At 36.8% G+C, this 16,015-nt stretch overlaps 1 protein-coding gene and 1 pseudogene across 1 annotated transcript in view; both read right to left on the bottom strand.

Moving 5' to 3' along the window:
- LOC122350868 overlaps positions 1-7,132 on the bottom strand; it is a 52,722-nt pseudogene extending 45,590 nt beyond the window's left edge.
- Positions 1-16,015, bottom strand: part of LOC122350865 (collagen alpha-1(I) chain-like) — a 513,797-nt gene that overhangs the window by 71,513 nt on the left and 426,269 nt on the right. The gene's annotated exons all lie outside the window — the stretch shown is intronic.

Here is a 16,015-nt window from a genome sequence, read left to right as displayed (position 1 = left end):
TTACTCTCAAGTTAATGTCAAACTTCTTTTTCTTATAGGAAACACAAAAGATATGTTTTGAAGAATTTGCATACGACTAAAACATTGGCTTTCAAGCTCCAAAAAAAGTACTGTTCATATATGTACCATAAAGTAGTCCATATGCCACTTTGTGGCTTTAGAAGTCACACAGACATTTTTTCTTCTGCTGAACACATTTTTTTTCATTACAGATGTTACATGGTTGGAACAACATTCGAGAAAATAAACAGACTTTTCATTTTTGGGTGAACTGTTTAATTTTAAATTAAAATTTGCACTTTAGCAGGTTGAAATTCTTGGTAGATTTATTTCAGATAACTATAAAAGTAAAAGAGTAAGAAAAAAACATTAAAATCTGAAAGGACATTATTTACTCTTAAATAATGTTCTTCTATGTGGCACTATATTTGAAAACAGCTGTTAAAATAATATTACCCGCTGTCCAGGAGAAAACCATAATTTCTTATGAAACTAACAAGATATTTTCCACAGGGCCGCAGCAGCAACCAATCTTACTGAAAACTTACTGTCAGTTTTTAAAAGACATCTGGTCTCTACTGGCATGGCCAGATTTAACCTCTTTGCTCTGAGGAAGGTGGTCTATGAAATTGCATGTGTAACATTTGCATTTCTCACAGGAAATGAGGATTGCAGGAGTTGAATGGAGATGCTACTAGAATGGGCTGTTAAAGGTGTCGAACCCTGTTTAATCAGACCACCTATTGAGTCCTTAAACAGCCAAAACATTTCAGGGAAACAATAGTTATTGTCCTCAAGCACGGGACCATGCCAGTAGAGACCAGACGTCTTTTAAACCCTGACAGTAAATTTTTTCGACTGCTTAAAGCTTTTGCTTATACTATAACCCTTTGTAAGTTTGTGCTACAGACTACTTGAGTTGTAATATTAAATAACCCATGTATTTGTTCAAAAGCTGTTCAGCATTCCTATTGGTTAAAAAAAATATAAACATTTTATTTGCAAAGTCGCTGATCCAAGACATCCAATTCAACAACCCATTTTCTTAAGTGTCAGGGTCTCTATAGCAATGGAGTAAAGGCAGTGTGTTATGCCTGGGAAACGAGCCTCGGCCTGTCAGGCCACTGTTTGTATGTGTGTGTGTCTTGACATGCTTTTTAGGACTTAATTACACACATTGGAAGGTGCCCCACAGCAATGCTGACTGCCGGGATTGTGGGAGGGGCGAAAGAGTTTATAATCACCTGGCAGCTCCTGCTCACAACAGCGTGTGTCTGCTCCTCCTCTGCATAGACACGCGTCTGTGTGTGTTTGACTGAAGGGTAGGGGTGGCAGTGTTGCCAGATTTTGCAAAAAAAAAAGATTTTGTTCAGAAAAAGGGACCTGATTTACAAAAATAAGAAACATAATTGGTGGTAATAGATTAAGTATAATTACTTATTCCTTTTATTTTATTTAAAATAGAAAAAAATATTCTTTTGCATCTCTTTTTGTTTCTTAATAATATTACAGAAAAAAAAAATTGTGCATACAGCTGGCTATCTATATCACTTGAGCAAAAGGCATTTTTGACTATGGCAATTAATGATAAAATGTAAAATGTGGAAGAATTTTTTCATGGTGGTTTTCAGACTACCACCATACTTTATTGTACTATGTAGAGAAAGCGCTATTAAATATGTTACTGTATTTTGTAAATAAACCCCATAAAAACACAACCTGCAATTGCCCACATTTATAAGAAACTTTATTAAAACTATGACAAAGAAGTTTTTTTTTATTAATAATAATAGTTAAACTTCCACATTGTTTCAAAGTAGCTTTACAAATTGTGACCTAATGTCTAAAGCCCCCCATAAGTGACTCTGGCAAGGAAAATAAAATGCAATTAATGTACAAATTGTGCTAATTATTGTCTAGTTATACAGTATCTAATTCAAATGTTCACTGAATAACTTGAAACCATTTTCATTATGTTAGTAAGGCAATGTTTAAACTTTAAGGATAACAATTAGATTACTTTTTTCAAGTCCACGCTAAAATATGCATACATGGCAACTCTGAGGGGTGGATAGTCTAATGGAAGGATGTCTTTGTGTGTGAGTGTGTGGAAGCAAGTCCATTCATGACTCATTATCGGTGTTGACAGTAAATGCTTCTTATGTTTCTGAGTGCTCTCTGATGAGCCAATATCTCCATAGTTTCGGCACGCTGATTAGATGAGTATCATTTTCAAGGTTTCGAGATGACTCCTTGAAGATCTTGAGGAGAGCATAATTATGTTTGTCTCAGATTAAAACTTTTCCACCAAGCTGAACTGGCATCGACACTACCATTACATGCACACACACACACACGAAATGCTTCACAGGGGGATCTATCCCACAATCCAGTGCTTCGTTTTGTGAGCTAATCCCTTGAACTTCTCTTCCACCCTACGTATACCCTTGCTGTGATTAATGAAGCTCTTCAATGGCAGGCTTTACACATGGACGGACACAGTCACAGGCTGTCCAGTAGAAGTAGGGCTATGGAGCAGCAGACTCGGCCCAGCCAGAGAAAACATCCACAAAGAGATAAGCTCCTGCCTCTGTTTTCATCACTGTGGTTTATGAGGAGGTGTGTGCATGGAGAGAGATACTTTAATTGCTGGTTTAGTCCTTGAGTTTAATGATTCTGTTACACCTTTTTTTTTAAAAAGCCCATAAAAGTAGCAGACGGCACGTCAGTTCAGTCAGTAGCAACCCCCGAGCAGCTATTGCCTATATTGCCTATATCTATAAAGCCTGTACCTACACTACCATTGAAATGTTTAGGGTTCGTAAGATTTACATTTTTAATATTATTATTTACTTTTTTGAAAGAGAATACATTTTCACAAAGATATATTAAACTGATCAAAAGTGACAAAAAAGACAATGTTACTAAGTATTTTTATGAACAAGAATGCAGTTCTTTTGTACTTTCTATTCATCAGGAAATACTGAAAAATATGTTTTCAATAATAAATGAAAAACCTGAGCACCAAATAAGCATATTAGATTTCTGAAGAATCATGTCATGTGACTGAAAATTCAGCTTTGCCATCAGTGGAATTTTAAAATATATTTATTTCAAATTCTATTATTATTCCACAATTTACTGTTTTTACTAACTATGCTTTATTAAATACATTTAGCCTTAATGATCACAAGAGGCATTTTTGAGAAATCTTACTAGCCCCACTAACCTGTAAACAGTAGAGTACTTGAGTGGGAAAAAGACCGGGACTGACCTCTTTTTGTTTCACGCTCTCGCAGCACTTGGATACTGGAGAGAATGTGGATGCGATGGAGACGACTTTGGACCCCCATACCCAACAGATCAATCTCTGTAAGGTGCAACAAGTCCTAAAGAGAGACAAAAACACAGGGTTGAAGTGGTTTAAATGTGTGGTGAGAATGACAAGGGCTAGAACTAATGGCCATCTATCACTCGCACACAAAAACAAACATCAGAAAAGTGTACGGTTTAAGCTAGCAGTGTGTCATTATGGCTCGTGCTCCGCTACTCCTCAAAGTCAGGCCTTGTGTGGCTTTCAAAACAATACATTCCTTCTGCTTCTGACACGACAAAAACGCTCGGCTATGTTTTAGACGCCATCTCTGCTTTCATTGTTCCTGGCAGAACAAAACAAGAGCTGTTTAATTGAAGGTTACGTGCTATTTTCTGCTGTTTAGTATTTACAGTGCACATGCCAAAGCATTCCTTTCAAAATAAACAGTAACAAACATGTGCATACTGGGTTATTTGGGACTGCCCATATTTTGTCGATGCAACTACAATTGGTTTGCTCAGATTTTTGTGGCTGTATTCCAGTTTGCATACTATCCATCCTAAATATGCAAGATTTAAATTTGTTTGTGCCTTGAAGTTAGCTATTTCTGTGGATTGCAAAGAATGTATCCTTTAATTAAAATGCCAAAGATCTCAGTACGGAAATTATAAAGAATGTAACATTGAATTAAAAATGCAATTTTGAAGTAGAACGAATAGAGCAAAATGTAATTTAAAATGTCCTGGTAATCTTAGTGCTGTTCATTCTCATTATTCAGAGGCCTTTACCAAGTCATTCGTTAAGCATAGCTATGAGGATCTGTGTGAAATCTGTTGAATTGGTGCAGCGAGGTGAAGCAGTGTTGATCTAACTTTGGAGAAACAGATGCATGCTGCATTGCTCTCTTTGTGTGTTTTATCTTATCTGCTCCAATGGTTTCATCGAATGGATTCGACCCATAATCTCCTACATCAGCAGCAGCACTCTTTCCCACTACCATGTCTTAACAGGATAGTTTGGGAAGCATAAAGAGGATGGTGGACAGGGATGGACATAGAGGCAGACACAAAGAAATTCAGAGAAAGACATAAGGCCAGAGTTTGGAAGAGAGAGGGGTGAAGGGATGGAAAATGAGGATAACATGATGGTAAGGGCCCATTGTTCATCTGCTTTCAACCCACAGCTGAATCTAACAAGCCGTGACAAATCCTCTGCCCCTCAAACTCTTTTATTTACCATGTAGTTTCATATCAGTCTCTCATGCTGAGACTTCAAAAACATGTCACCAAGCATGCAGCTATTCAGACACCTCACCTTGTGCTGGCAGGTAGATATAAGAGATGTGCTACTTTGTTGTTGTTTTGCCAGCAGCTTTGTAGATCTAAAGCCTTTGTCCTATGAGGTGGGTGTTTTGCATGTGTTTGTGTACCCACAGATACTCATGAAACACACATAATCTAAGCATTACCAGTTGCCCTTATAAAAACATCCATGGTACAGTAATGATATCAGATGATAAAACTATGGTACTTTGATATGCTAATAGTGATGATGGTACTAAATGCAGGTTTATACATTCAGAATTTAACTGACAATGCTTTTAAATTGAATTTTCATGAACAGGATACAGAATTGAAATTTAAAACAGAATTTATGGTAGTTTATGGACGTTTGTGTGTGTGTGTGTGTGTGTGTGTGTCATATCAGTCTTAAGTGGGTCATATGATAAAAAGAAGATTATTTTGTGTATTGGTGTAATGCAATGTGCTTATGTGCTTTAAGTTTCAAAAAACACATTATTTTCCACATACTTGACATTTCTGTTTCTCCTCTAAGCCCAACCTTCTGAAACGGGTTGATTTTTACAAAGCTTATTGTTCTAAAAAAGCTGATTGGTCAGCTATCCAGTGCATTGTGATTGGCCGAATACGTTTGGTAGAACTGTTACACGATTTATCATAATGTCATGCCATGTCCCGGCGCTATGACATCAGACAAGCTAACACATTGCAAACGAGTAGGGGTGTAACGATACACCAATGGCACGGTTATGCCAGGGTGCGGACAAGCCATAACTTTGATAAAGAATATCTCTTTGTTTTCAGACTTCTTATCTATGCACTAACAGCTTGTAACACTCCAAAGAGAAAGAAAAACCTGAAATCGCATCATTTGACCCCTTTAAATCAGTTATAAACTAAAGGCAAAACACCACATTCATCACTGGTTAAAGTGGTAATGGATACTTAATGGCTGTTTTATTGGTGCATTCTTCGTCCAGGCTTTACCCTGCACTCCATTAGTGAGTTGGAATCACTGAAATACAATTCACCATTAATGTGCAGTGCACAGTGAGCCTAGTGAGTTGCCTCAGAGTCAACACTGCTGTTGTTTCTGTTTAACTGTTCATTTCTTTTTTCTAGTGCTTTTGTTCTTGCAAAAGAACAGAAGGGAGTTGGTTAAATTGTGAAGTTGATAACTGTATGGAATACAGTGACATACATCTTGTTATTTGTGGGGCATACAATTAATTATTTCGGAGCAGCTGGACTACTTTATAGGGCATCGGGGCTCATGTTGTGTGACAAGTGGTGATGGACATTTTTCCATTACATACAACTATCATGGTTCTAAATAGAATAAAAAATTACTCTTTTTTGATGTGCAAATGGAATCATTTAGGGGTGATCCTGCTCCTAAAGGGAAACCTTCCTGCAGCCTTCCTGTTCTTCTGCAACCTGCTTCGTCAGAGCTAAGTTCTTCGAAATTCTGAAAAGCTTAGTTAATTTAAGTGTATTTAATTATGGAAGTTTACAGGAAGGTGATTCCCAAGGAAATACATTGGACAGCCCTGTACTAATGTAAATGAAATACCCCCAAAAAACTGAAATGGAGTATTAGGGTTATGATACTATGATGAACATAAAAACATAAAAAAAATTCACTCTCCTTCTGAGTATTTAAAAATTACATCATTCATCTAATATTTCCTCTTATTTTAGGCATTTTAGGCATTACTTTAGTTAGGTTTAGGTGTAGAGATATGGTCAAGACAAAATTTTTGAATTAAAATATTAAAATATGTATACCTAGAAACACATCGAACTCCGCACAATCAAAATGTACATTTATAACAACACAATCATAGCTATTCTGTCAAATATTTTTGTATAAATGTAGAGTGAGGATTATTTGTGGGGTTAAAGTATTTTCTTGACAGTAGCTTTAGAAGTGAAGTTTAGCGCTATAGTCAGTCAAGCGTGCATACTGGTATCTGCTACGGAAATACTTTCAGAATCAGTATTTTACTGCTGTTTTTGTGCGCTCTTACATTCCAGGTGAAGTGTTCTGCCAAAAGTGCATGGCTGAAAATACAGATGTCAGATCAGCCGGTCTAAATTCAGTGAGATGCTTTGAACGGAATCACAGCGTGCTTTCCCAAGTTCAGCCACAAACTTTAGATTTCACTTTTCTGTAATGTTTGCTGCTTTTGCAAGCTCAGTTTGACTGACAGCTCTATAAATAGTTTATGATTTATAATAAAGACAAGCTCACAGGCAGTCATGCGATTTAAAATAATTGTGTTTGAATAATTGCATGATACAGTGTGCGGTATGCAGCTCTGCATGCATGTGTGTATAAGCATGTGCGTGTGTGTCTAAACTCACAGTGTGTGCTGACTTTACCTCCACTCCATCATATTCTTCATCAAATAGCGTGCAGTACTGAGGTAGCCCCAGCTGACTTAGCCATTTCGAGATGGACATGTGCTTCATAATGGAAATGTATTCAAATGCTGCTTCAAGAATCCCTCCGTATGGATGGAAGGCTGGAAAAAAAGCAAAGCATTATTTGCATTAATATTGTGATTTACTGAATACTGTTTCAAATAGACAGGAGATACATTTTGGGTCATGTCTCACTGATCCAAATCACATTAGGTTATTTCTTTATATAGCATGAGGAGTTATGTGACACATGACATTTGAGTCATTTTTGAGCCTTGCCTTCAGACAAAAATAAAACAAATTGTACAGAATCTTCTGCCCTTTAGATTTGACAGCTCATGCTGGAAGCTAAAAAAACATTACAGGGGTTGCAACATTCTGTCTGCACATGATTCTCATTGAACCCTGGGGTCCATAAAAAAGAAAAGTACATGGTACTTAAGGTGAGCAATGCAGTCCTAAGAAATGTAATAAGCAGTTTGCACGGTTTCATTATGATTAATGTGATTCACAATGCATTTTTGTGCACGAGTGTGTGATGGGTGGAGCACATGTATATAAATGCATACATGCAGTTTGGATGTGTGATTGCATGACTCTGGATATCCTCCCTCTTACTGACTGTGAAAACACACTATGGATTTATGGAGTTGGCGTAGGCTTTAATTACCATATGAACCAGCTCTCCTTAGTTTAATAGTTTATTTATGATAAGGCAGCATTTCTACTCCTTTTTTCTTTCAAAAACTCTTAAGTATGATTGGTCACATCACCAGACGTTTCTTTTCTAAAAGACATAATCTGTGTGGGCAGTTATGCACAGATCAGAAAGATGTATGTCTTCTTTTTTAAAGGCATGAATTCTAACACAAACAAATGACCAACAAAATGCAGAGGAGTTGAATTATTAAATAAGTTGGATGAGGCAGCAGAGTGTTTTTTCAAATCTTGGCATGATATGTCCAATCATTTAAAAGATCACCCAAAGAGGAGGCCATTACAGTTATTAATATGTGTGTGTATGTGTGTGTGTGTGTGTGTGTGTGTGTGTGTGTGTGTGTGTGTGTGTGTATCAGAGAGAGGGAGAGAAAGAGAGAGATACAGAAAGAGTGTGTATTTATAGATTGTATGAGCTCCAGCTAGAAAGCAGAAGACCATGTCACCTTGCCTGAGAGAAGTGCTTTGTCAAGGGTTACTTCTGCCAAAAAAAGAATCAACTTCACAAATCATATCAAATAATCATACCCTAAATATCATCTTGTGCTTTATTTAGTGCCTCATCATGACAGGGACATAGATTCAGAAATATGACTGCATGTAATATTGCTCCTACACCTTGTATTTAAATACAATACTTCCAGTTACTTTGTCAGAAATAGTTTCAAACCTAATTGTAGCTGCATGTCTCTGACCAATGAGTGAATGATTCATTGAATTGCTCGTATTTTTTTCAGAATTAGTTTTCAATGTGTGTTTCAATTAAAGAGTAGAAGAAATTATTCATTGGCTCACTCATAAACACACCTGTCACCACCTACTGGAATATGAATGTAACTTGTAGCATATTCCACTGTTGTAACTGCAGGTGTTGTAGTTATTATTAGGCATACTTGAGTATGAGCAATAAAATAGCAATGTTTTTCATTAGTTAGCAGCATTAATTATATTTCTGTTTGTTCTGCCCCTGCATTGATGAGACATCCTTGGGCCTACAATATGACACAAAATTTAAATACGCCTTGGAGTTTAACTCAATAGTCATCTGTCTGCTTCAGCTGTCTCTTTTATGAACCTGCAGTATTTTATGCAGACATGCACCAGTTATGAAGATCCTGATGTCCCTGTTTTCTAAGCAATCAACTTTCATCCACTCTCACACAATGGGCAATAAAAGCAGCTGTGGAAGTGGTGTAGCATGGCTCATAAAACACTGCTGGGGCAATACGGCAAAAAAAAGTTGCAGTTGATCCAATATAGCTCACAGGCCCAGCTGTGCTCGCAGTCGGCATCCTATCCCTGGGGTAAAGCAATCAGAGGAGTAGCTTGTACAATTGTGGGGAAGTTTATTCCTGTCATGAATGTCAATGCCCCTGTGGCCACACGGAGAGATGTATGGCGGGTCTCACACCTTAGAGGACAGGTTGTTTAACTGACAATAGAAGACTGACTGTCCTTGCAGCACTTAAACCAAACAAATGCTTTTATCTTTAAACAAGGGATAGTTGATTCTGTTTATATAATATTCAATCCATTAGCTTCACAGTTTAAATTATATTCAAGCCATTAGGTCCAATACACAGTTTGCTGTTTAGTTTCAAGCCATTAAATCCATTCCACTTGCCATTTGTACAATTAATACATTCACTGAACAAACTAAAAGTAGCTTTTAGCCTTTTTACTGAATTTACTTATTCAGCCAAATTGTAAGCCAATTTGTCAATTTGACACAAGTAGATGTGAAATGAAGTAAACAAACAGCATGTAGAGCATTTGAGACAATTGTGTCATTCTTCCTCATTAACATACAAATTATATACATTTTTATATACTAAACAAATTTTTGCCTCATGTAATAAAGTTGAAGGTGGATGCCCTTTCTGAATCATGATGATGATGATGAAGCACAGTTATTTGGAATATTCATTCAATAGACTTATGCATCTGCATGATCCAATCTTCTTAAAAGCCATGATACATCCTGACATGGCTTAATCACATTTAGGGTTTAGTATACACATGCACTGACATATCAATGTCATATATGCCTGTGAAGCTTCACCATCGATAGAGTGCAGGACAAGATCATTTTCATCAACATATTCTTCCTGCACTCCTTTAAAAAGCTCAATATATAATCTGTTCCTTTACTAAATGCTTCTGACTACAATTCAATATGCTGTAGCATTTGCTGTTGCCGTGGTGTCTATATACTGTAAATACTGGGTCAAAATTAGAAAAGCATGCAACAGAAACTAATTACTGCACACTGCGGGCTGGAGACACGTGAAGTCACACACTGTGTTGCTTTGAACATCCTGTTTGGGAAACAGAAGCCCCCTTCCTGTTTCCTCTGTTGTGGTTGCAGAAACAAGAGACTGCCTGGCTCCTCAGCAATCCACTGACTTTGACTTTTAATTTTGAATTTACTTTCATATATTACATTTTTTCTTTTATGTTTGCTGTTTTATAGTGAACATCCTTAAATATTGATTATTTTGTATTTAATGACTCTGTTTTAGACTAAAATAGGCATTTGTATAAAACAAAGTATTTTAATCTGGTGTTTTTATATTTATAGGTATATATAATTTGCTAGATGCACACATGTTCTGCTACATGCAAGGGTCACAAAAGAGACACACTATTTTTGCACAGACTTGCAACTTTTAATCAGCTGGTCCCATTTATACAGGTATCTTAGCAGAATAACCATGACTACAAATATGTCGCACTAACATCTGAGAACCAGAAAATGTACAAATATAGACTACACTCCACAGTAAATCTCATTTTATTGCTTGTCCCACACAAAACAACAATTTAGCTTTTGCCACCTTTTGATATTTCTCTAATGCGATGGCATTCATACATTTTTATCAGTGCATTTAAAAACACATAAATAATTACTGTTTTGTTTATACTACATGTAAATTATTTAATTTGTAACACTTTCCAAAATCTAAATCTTACCCTTGCAGTTGGTAGGCATGTGGAATGCCAGCGAATCTCAAAGAAAAGAGCTAAGAAGGGCTGTATATAAAGTTAATTGAGCTATTTTTAACATATAACTGATTATGAATGTCATTCCATTACGAGATGAGAGAATGTGATTGGATGTCTGCATTGGACTGTCAGATTTCAAGATAAGTGAGGAGAGTGAACCCAGATTCAATTACATCATTGTTCTGAGTTAAGCATTCCAGAATGACACGTGGGAGATCTTGCAAGTCAGGGGCACATGCAGCACTGATTTATGATGATGTTGCATACACATGTGTGTGTGTGTGTGTGGTGGCCAGCAGTATTGAGATACATATGAGTTACATATGACTTGAATATGCGGTGGGTGTACAGTATATTTCAGTATATTACAGTACAGTATATACAGTATGAATGTGCATATGTGAGATGATATATATATATATGCTGTGTCAGATCTAGACTAAAATGAAACTGCAGTTATTTTGGGAATGTGCTGCCAGATTTTTACAGTAAAACAACCAAGCATAGCTGACCTAAAAATGATTTGTGCGTGAAGCTCATTGACCAAGAAACTCTTGCTGGTTAAGCTAAAGCCTGATGGGGCTTTCAGCATCCCATGCTGGAATCCGTCATCCAAAACACTACACGTGCTGGTCTTTTCCACAGGGTTGAGATATGCTAAGACACTTCAGCAATCAGTCAAGATAGTGTGGACATTTTGTCAGTTCACGTGAAGTTGTGTGAGCAAATTTTGTACAAAATGGTTCTGTCCTGGTAGTCCTCTCTATCTCTTGTTAATGTCAGTTGGGAGTTGTAGAGGAGGCAGGCACCACTTTCTCCCCATCCACCCCTTCTAATCTCTGCTTTTACCATGAGGCAAACAACTCACCTAAAATACATCTAAAGCATTCCAATGCAATAAAAATCTTTTAAACATCAGGCTGTCATGATCAAATTATGCTTGCTCTTAAATTACTGCAGGATGAACCACAGGGTTTAAGATACATAAACAGTATGCTAATTAAATATTGTGTCAGTATGTTATGATAGCAACTATTCCAATATTTCCAATGTATCCATGAAAAGTCTCTTATCTCTTCTTAGTTTTCATGATCTACTGATTCTTCCCCTTAGTTTTTTCCAATATGTTCTGTTTCAAAGTTCTGCCATTGGGAGGAGGATGGTCTACTCTGATTCACAGCATACCGGTCGTGCCTGAAGTCCTGAGCTCACGCCACAGTTAGGCTAATAACATTCCCTGGAAATGCTTGACTCGTCCTTGCAGACAATCTGCCAGATACTTTTGCCATAACAGCTGTTTGGGATACAGTAAACAGTGACTAGAAGCCTATTTCTTCAAGGTGTTGTGAGAAATTTTGTTCACAGCAGTCTATAAGTGTAAGGCTTTCTTTGATTTAAATATGAAACATTGTGGTATAGTTAAACTATCCTTAATATAACTCTATTCAGCTTTATAAAAATGTAAAATGGGAAGTTTCTGTGCACACCACTTTTCTGTGAGTTCATTTAAAATACTTGTTTGTGTAGATTTATGTGTATTTATTATATATTGCAGAGGTTAGAAACAAGAGTGTAACTTGAGAAATGCATACAAGGTCAGAGGTCAAGTGGAACAATCTAACACCAGAGTTCATTCAGAGTTCTGTCTCCTCAAACAGGCTTTCTGAGGACAGTTGTGGGAAACTCATAAAAACACAAACACGTTGTGCCCGCAGATCATTAAAACCACTGTGATATTGATTTGTTTTCTTCAAAGTTAAACAGCACAGAGCCATCAATATCTTAAATTTAATTTAAAGCATGAAAAATGCATAAGAAGTCTAGTCATTGTGCTTCATTGTGTTTTAATCTTTTAATGTATTTTAATACTCTATCCATCAACCCTTTTAATTAAATATTATAAAGCTAGTTATTTATTGCGCTCTTTAATGTAGTTTAGCATGGAGAGAGCACACAGAGCATAAGTAAAAAGTAAAATTATTTTCTTTGGACATACGCAAACAATCTATTTAGCTGCACCCACCTGGCTGCCCTGTGGTCAAGATTTCAGCATCCCGCAAGCCACTGCATGTTTAGAGCAAGCATGCTGGGTTCTAGCCTCTTTTAAAGCATGGAAAACACCGTTGCTAGACTGTCTGCAAAAACTAAGATGCCAGATGCACTGCATGCCTTCAATGGCGTTTATCAGGATGTGAGCAACCACATAAGAAAGCTCTCAGCATGCCACAGTAGTGTGTGGTGGGGTTGAGAGTTGAACAATATAAGGGTTCTTAACTCTTTCTCTCTCTGTCCTACACTTATTTCTAAAGAAAGAGTTATACTGAAGCAAAACAACTCGGGACAACTTAGGTTCCAAAAGTGTTACACATATTTTAATTTCTTTAATGGAAGTTTGTTGAAGCAATGTGCCATAAATGCACTTTAGGTTAAATGTTAAAACTTTGAAAAAGCGCGAGCACTGATCCAACAAACTTTTAAGAGCATCTGTTAATTGACAGAAGAACCTTGAGGATGGATGATTTGTTTTCGAAGCACGTCCTAACTAAACCCATGAGGCATTTAGTGTAAAGGGAAGCAAAGTTGGAAGTGTTTTACCCCAAGAACCCTGTGGTATCAATTCAGCACCGGTGTTAGGTTATTATTTACTTGAAACTATTCCAATAGTTGCAGCTTTATTAATAGACTATTTATGACTAGTCATTGCATACTTGTTTAAATGTATGATAGTGACTAACAGTGGTAACTAACGGATAACTATGTCACTAATAGAAAAAGATTAATTAACATAAAATATATTTCAATAGATAACAGATGAAAGAAATATTAATATTCATATATAATATTTTTATATTTTTTTAGAATGACTTTACAAATTGTTATAGCCTACACATTAAATCTTTCAGTCATGTTTAAATTACTTTAAGCAGTAAAAAAAAAAATCAGCCAAGCAGGGAATATTTAAATTCAAAACTCACCTTGAAGGTCGCGCGAGCGTTTTTACTTCAGTAAGTTGTTGCGATGTTCTTTAGCCCAAATGAACCAACTCCCCCAGAGAGCAGACGCTCAGGAGTCAAACACTCGTTCTGCACGAACTGTCCCTGCTGTTACCGCGTTTCCCTCTGAAGAAAGCTGAATGATGCTGACTGGCGACTGGTGACAAATCCCGCAAGGATGCGATTACTGCGCGCCTGAACGCGCTTTCGCTGGAATGCTCGGCGGGATGCTGCGTCGACAGATCTGCGCTCCACGCGCGCCGCGTCATGTTGTTGAGAATGATTTTCTTCGGTCGTTCTAGCCCCAAACAGTTCCTCGTTTGAATTCTCTGATAGATTACGTAACTTAAACTTATAAATAAAGATGACACATTCTGTAAACAAGTAGAGAGGCTGAGACGTTCACAGACAAGTCGCAGCACAGGTATGATAGCTGACTTTTAAAATGTGTGCCAGCGTGAGCGCGCGAATTCCTCAGGAGGGCAAAAACCGCGTGCGTAAAGCAGTATAGAAACAAACGCAAACTTATTATTTTCTCCATGACCAAACCTGGTTTAACGCGTTCAGTTGTGAAGTTAGGAGCAGCTTGTATCTATTAAAACAGTTTTAAATGGCAGATGTTGGCGTAGTAGACAAACATAGTTAAATTGTCCTGAAATATGTGAAGAAAAACTCATAACTTATGATAAGCTTAAGGACCAGCAGCACTTAAAATATTAAACTGTTGTTTGGCTGTCTGCCAACAATGAATATTGTTCTGCAGAAGACGTGACCTTAGGGCTGTCATTCCTCCTCCTGTATAATAAAGCTCCTTGCCAGAATTATCTGATTCGCAGAGATACATTAATATTTATAGTCACAGCTGAAGTTTTGGACTGGTGACTTTATTGAAGTCTTTTTGAAGATGATTAGTAATGCTTTACAGTTGCATGTATGAGATGAAGGCTAATAGTAGACTATATGAGACGATGTAGATATAGATAAAGATGATCCTGCAATCTGCTTATTATATTCTAGAGACTGTGGTGGCTGGAATGTATAATATAAGCCATTTTGTTTACCATTCTGTTAATAAAATATGGTTAAACGGGTTATTTAATGCAGTGCTTTGATTTGATGCTGAGAAGAGTTTCTAAAAAACAATTATGGGATGAGTTCCTCTGTTGTCAGTCATGGCCTTCCCCTGTGTGAGAAGATGAGAGCTTTTGGCGTCTCACATTTCCTTTTGATTCCCCTGCCCTTGTAGACAGGAGCACTGAGGCATAATGATTACACGAGTGAACATAATCATGCCTTTCTCTCAACCATGCTGTCATTAGTCTTATAAATACAGCCATGGCAGCTTGGTGATTCTGAGACAAGCGGATGACATGACCGGCAAACCCATCTCTTGTATTAGAAGGCAGAGCGGGCACGACAGGGGAACCCATTGCCCATTGTGCCAGGAGAAACTGATGGAGAGCTCACCAGCAGGCACACAATGAGCTCTGTGATGCGCAAAACAAGCGTAGTATTGTTTGGGCTACTTTACAAGCGCACTGTGCTGGGAGAAAGTTGCACCCACACAGAGCTCTGGAGCTTCTGTCATCTTTGGTCCATACCACCAACTTAAAAGGCCAACTCATCCGCTTGTGCAAGCAAAATTATCACTGCATATGAGAAGGGAATTTGTTTTATTACATAATTCATAGCCAACATTTAAGCATTTAGGCTACAGGTTTATTTGTTACACTGCTAATAAAATTATCTGTTCAGAAAATAGAGATGGTGCTATATAAAAAAAAAGCTGAAAAATATAAGCTGCAACAGTATTCAGACATTTATGGACACTTAAGACACATAAAAGTGAGATTTTCTATTGCATTATTAAAAATAAATGCATCTCTGAATAAAGTGTAATGCACATATTCAGAAATAAATTCTGTTATTTTAACCATAATCATAATCGGAAAATTTGGCAAATTAAAAAATGTGTCAATATATGTATTATGTTTTAGTTTGAAACCTAATGAACCTTTTTTTAAACATTTTGTGAAATGATTATTGAATTTCTTTTAAAATGCCACTTTTTTCATTTGCTGACGTGGTTAATGCAAAAGATATTTTAATATATTGTATAATATATTTAAAATATATTTATATTTGGAGAAAAAAAAAAATATATATATATATATATATATATATATATATATATATATATACACACACACACACACACACACACACACACACACACACACAAACAGACAGAGTAT

This window comes from Puntigrus tetrazona, chromosome 8 (genome assembly GCF_018831695.1).
Source record: "Puntigrus tetrazona isolate hp1 chromosome 8, ASM1883169v1, whole genome shotgun sequence".
Classification (NCBI taxonomy): Eukaryota; Metazoa; Chordata; class Actinopteri; order Cypriniformes; family Cyprinidae; genus Puntigrus; species Puntigrus tetrazona.
The sequence above is the reverse complement of the archived record's forward strand: the minus strand, read 5'-3'. Positions and strand labels throughout refer to the sequence as shown.